Here is a 6,029-nt window from a genome sequence, read left to right as displayed (position 1 = left end):
GTGGTATGATTGTCCTTGAGGTTACTCTCCACTAGAAACCAAACGACAAAGAAATGAACCATTATAGGTCACCGTACAGTACCGGTGAAAAATAATGTTCTTCCAATTCTTAAACCAATGCATATAAACATCATAAACTTAGTCTTCTGTGCTCGAATTTATCATTTTTTTTGTGTAAATTTCGTATAATCGTCAATTTTTTTTTCAATCGGTCAGTGTTGTTGTGAAAATATGGCAGGTAATTAAAGTTCGTGTTTTGAAGCCGAAGTTAAACGATTGTCACGTGTTTGTCAACAATTGACGAAAAATAAACAAAAAAGCATGGAATTTGAGCACGTGTTTAACATGTAAATTCAGATAATAGTTTATTTTAAGGACATCCATGCGTATTGTGGTCACCGGATTTTTACGAGATGTGTCAAACTGAGGTCACCTTGCATACGGAAAATATATCGGGGGAATTGCTTGCTGGAAGGAAGCAATTCAAATAAAGAAAACTTCTTCTAAATATGAATAAATTAAAGAGTGTTCTTCAGAAAAAAAGTATATGTACATAAGTTTTACAATGAAAACTATCCATTGAGTTATAAAAAACATATGCATTATTTTTTTTTATTTGTGGTTTCTTATGACTTTAAAAATGAGCAAAATTCATAACGCATAGTCAGCAATAAAAGGGTCCAAAAACGACAAATGTGAATAATTCAGACGGGAAACCCCACGGCTTGACTTATGTTCAAAATAATAAACGAAATACAAATAGATATACAGCAACAAATGTCATTCACTGAATTAAATGTCCCATTCTTTGGACAGGCAACTACAGAACGTGGCAAAGTATAACAGTTTGAAGCAGCAACTCCCCTAAAATCAACAAAACAAAACGGTTTATATGGTGAATTTATGATTATCATTCTTTTGATTTGTTTGAGCTTTTGATTTTGCCATTTTGTTAAGTACTAGTACTTATAAATAAAAAAGACAAACGGACATATACTAGTAATAGTACAATGACACAACATATAAAACTAAAGACTAAGCAACACAAACCCCACCAAAAACTGGGATAATCTCAGGTGCACTGGCAGGGTAAGCAGATCATGCTCAAAATGAGGCACGTGTTGCTCATGTTATTAGAAACCCGGTAAATAGTCTAATTCGGTAGGTCACGTTAATGAAAAGGGAAATGGATTGTAGGAACATATACGATATCATCTGCGAAACGAAACGGTCAACCAACTCGTGATGGCGTCCGTAAAATTAACAAAGAATTATGATTTAAATATCGTAAGAAGTTCGTATTGGTTTAGCATTTTCAGTTGTATTTCATTGAAGATTTTTGTAAGTTATATTTGAATGATACCTGTGACCATAAATGTGCCCCCCTGTATAAATTATTATGTTTGTTGTTAAAATACTTATTTATAATAAAGCAGAATAGTCATCTTTTTAAATAATTGACGAAAATTCGGGACGAGTTCGCATAACAATATGGTAAAAGATATGATGCAAACTCAGCAAACGCATATGAATTTTTAGTTTTTAAAAAACAATAACAAAAACACAACACAGAACATTGGAAGTTTTCTTTACTTAAGTTTTACGCACAAAGTCTCGGTAAACTACATGCAGCGAAAAATGCAAAAAAACCCTATCCATTTTAATTATCTAGGAGAAAGTTAATTAGTGACAGCTAACATATATATAAGAATTATTTGGAATGGTTTATTTCAGTTTTGCATGCAACATGCTTAATGAATGTAAAAAGTTATGAAACTTCTTCATAATAAATCGATTTGTACACTATATATTACCTAGAAAGATTAGAGGTCATAAATGAACAAAATCAACTATATACATTTACAATGGAATAAGTCTGTTTTGAAAGTGCCTGTATGATTTAAATTCATAAGAAACGAGTGACCGGTGAAAAATAATGTTCTTCCAATTCTTAAACCAATGCATACAAACATCATAAACTTATTCTTCTGTGCTCGAATTTATCATTTTTGTCGTGAAAATTTCGTATAATCGTCAATTTTTTTTTTCAATCGGTCAGTGTTGTTGTGAAAATATAGCAGGTAATTAAAGTTGAACTTCGTGTTTTGAAGCCGAAGTTTAACGATTGTCACATGTTTGTCAACAATTGACGTAAAATAAACAAAAAAGCATGGAAATTGAGCACGTGTTTAACATGTAAATTCAGATAATAGTTTATTTTAAGGACATCCATGCATATTGTGTTCACCGGATTTTTACGAGATGGGTCACACTGAGGTCACCTTGCATACGGAAAATATATCGGGGGAATTGCTTGCTGGAAGGAAGCAATTCAAATTAAGTAAACTTCTTCTAAATATGAATAAATTAAAGAGTTTTCTTCAGAAACAAGTATATGTACATACGTTTTACAATGAAAACTATCCATTAAGTTATAAAAAACATATGCATTATTTTTTATTGATTTGAGGTTTCTTATGACTTTAAGTGTTTAACGCACTATCGTCTATCACATTAAATCGTAAATTTTATAGTTTTAATATGAATGCTTCCCTGTTTTTAATATTTAAATAAAGGCAACAGTAGTATACCGCTGTTCAAAACTCATAAATCCATGGACAAAAAACAAAATCGGGGTAACAAACCAAAACCGAGCGAAACGCATTAAATATAAGAGGAGAACAACGACACAACACCGAAACGCAACACACACAGAAACTGACCAATCATCAGACAAAACACCACGAGAAAAACAAATATAACATGAAAACCAACTACATGAATTTGGGATAGACAAGTACCGTGCCACGTCTTATCTCAATATCTCAAAAATAAGAGAAAACACAAACGACTCAACGTTAACATGCAACACACAGAGAAACGAACAATAATATAACAATGACCATCTTCCTGACTTGGTACAGGACACTTTTAAAGGGGAATAAAAGTGGTGGGTTAAAAACACTCATATATTTTCAAAGTTCTTTCGTTTTTAAGAAAAAGATTTTAGTCATGGGAGTCAAATTAGATTAATAGCTGTCCAGAAAAGGGGTATTTTACGAGAAAAATGCGAGAATATTACAATCAATGGGCACTCGCAAGTGATCTATAAAAAAAATAGGACTTTATTTATAATAGAAAGTAAACTTAAAGGAAATTGCTTACTTCTTTCCCTTCTTAACAAGTTCCTGTATGAAGTCAGCATCAACGGAATAAAAGAACAAGTCGACAAGAGGAGCAGTTCAGTTGGTTCCCATGCGAATGCCGATAGTTTGACTGTTGAAAAACACATCTTTCAAACGTAACAAATATGTTGTCAATCAAGCATCTAGATAATGTCAGTTTCATAGAATTATTTGTTTGAATCAGAGTGATTTTTATCAAAGTAAGATTTATTCCTCCCTAAGACAAGATACTTGCATCTACGTTGGCCTTTTTTTTTTTTTATGAAAAAAGCAATACCAATTCTTTCAATTATGTTTTAGTTTTGAATTGGGAATACTTGTGTAAAATGGAGAAAAGTCAAATGTTTTAATACTAAAGATGGCAAGATTGTAAGAGTTGTAGTTTGTATGTATTCTATTAGATCCTTAAAATATATCAGTATCCACATCTGATTCACGACACATCATCTAGAATGGACAGTTTCACAATATCTTTGAAGTCAGCTTTGATTGCTGATATAATTGGTGATATCAATTAAGAAAGAGGTTTCGTCTTTATTTGGCCTTTTTAACTTTTTTGGATTCGAGCGTCACTGATGTGTATTTTGAAGACGAAACGCGCGTCTGGCGTAAATACAAAATTTCATCCTGGTGTCTTTGATGAGTTTAATTAGCACTTAGAAACATACCGTTCTTTGTAGCCAGAGTATATTTTGAGTTTCTAAGTGATTTGTCATTAACGAATTCATTTATCAAGAAATTTATGTGATGTGATTTACATGTTGATTAGGGATTTATCTGTTGTGACAACGACGTATTTGTCATGGAGGTAGCTATATATAGGACAAAAAGTAAATTCACAAAAAATACTGACATGGATTGAGGAAAATTCTAAACGGAAAGTCCCTAACCAGCATGATCAAATGGAAAAATAAAAACCTTAAAACACATCAAACTAAATTAATGGATAACAACTGTCATGCATATTCCTGGCTTGATACAGGCTTTTTTTTTCAAAGTAGAAGTTGTTGGTCTTTAAAGGTTGACGTTGCATATGTATTGATAGCTAGACCCATTCAGTTTCTTAATTATGATTTTGTACCAACGACCTCACAGCCTTAATCCATTCGGAAAGAGTATCTACGTCTTCGTAAATGCGTTTAACCTATTGCCTGGCATAATCCTCCACTGAATCCACCAGTATTTTGAAGCATTTTTCCAATTGATGGATTTATAGGCTCACGATATTTCGGACCTTTGGATAAACATTTCGCAGGGGAGTGTTATTAACACTGTTGAAATCACTGGTTATAACGTGGTCGCAGAAGGTTGAGACGTCAATATTGGTCGACATCGTGCAACACGTGTTTGTAATTAAAAATTTAGTTGACATTGGTTTATTATAGGTACAAGAAATGATTGGTACAGACTGAACCTTTACATTGGGCGGGAAGTTGAAGAAATCATATTTTCTCTTTTGTATATTTTCCAACCAATAAATGGTTTGAAAAGTCTGTGACTTGCAATATCAGAAATGATAGCTGTAATTAAGTTGGTTTTAAATTAGGGTTTGTAACAGTGGTTTTCAAACATAAATTTAACAGCGAATGAAGTCAAAGTTCTAACAGGGGTAATGAATAAAGATTCGTTTGAATCTTTATTATAAATGGCAGTAGGTCGTTAATAGTGATATCCACGTCAAGGAGTTGAGATAAAAATGTTCATCACATTCACCTAGCTACAGGCCTAGGAAGGACCAGGTAGATATATCAATACCATCATTTTTTCCATTGCAACCATATGGTGTCGCAGATCCAATATTGTCGAATCCAATAGTCTTCTGTTTGTCTACGGAGGCGTTGCAAGATGAGGATTGCTAGACCTGTGGTATATTGTTTTCGAAGATGCGAACTTGTATAGAAAGAATTGAATATAAATCAGGCTTGTTAAAATGCTGATAAAGAAAGTCGCTTGCATTGTGGTTGATGTCTGATCTATGGCCGCATATATATACATTTGTTTAGTTTTCCTTTAGTTTCACCGAAGTAAACCAGTCAACAAAGGTTATACTCTAATCCGTGGACGAAATGTATAGATTTACAATTCAGACCAATTTACCTTCTGGTAAACTGAATTTTTACATGTTTTAGTTAATTTTCTAGTGAATTTGAGCATTGATTATCAAAGTTCTACAGGTATTGCAGCCATTGGCTTCACATTTCGAATTGAGACTGTTTAGTCATCAAAATCCAAAATGTCTTTTAGAAGAACTAAACATGGCTGTGTTTGTAGTTTATTGCATTGCTATAAAAGCGCGAGGTTTTGCTAGCCACAAAATCAGGTACAACCAATATGTTTTTCTTAAAATGACCTGTAATAAGTCAGGAAAATGTCAGTTGTTATCTCAAAGTTATTTTCTGTGTGTTGTATTGACGTTTGTTTTTTGTTGCACTTCAATGTTTCTATTGTTTCATTGTTTTCCTCATATATGATGCGTTTTCCCTGGTTTTAGTTAGTAAGCCAGATTTGTTTTCTCTCAATCGATTTTTGACTTTTGAACAGTGGTATACTACTGTTGTCTTTATTGTTATTGCCACAAGTATGATGATCTGAATGTGTCACGTTTGGGATATTTGTCATACCTGGTGATAAGTGGAAACCTGCGATATCAGACAATTAAAATATACACAAAATGATGATATATGTTGTCCAGCCCATGCCTTGTAAACAGCAGATTACATAAAATTAGCTTGTTTATTGTAAAATAATGCTTTTGTATGCATATTGAATAAAAAAAATACACTTACAATCATTGGCATGAACCCCACATCTCCTTTTTATTTAATATAGTCTTTTGATAGATAA

The sequence above is a fragment of the Mytilus trossulus genome, chromosome 2 (genome assembly GCF_036588685.1).
Source record: "Mytilus trossulus isolate FHL-02 chromosome 2, PNRI_Mtr1.1.1.hap1, whole genome shotgun sequence".
NCBI lineage: Eukaryota > Metazoa > Mollusca > Bivalvia > Mytilida > Mytilidae > Mytilus > Mytilus trossulus.
This window is presented reverse-complemented; position numbering follows the sequence as displayed.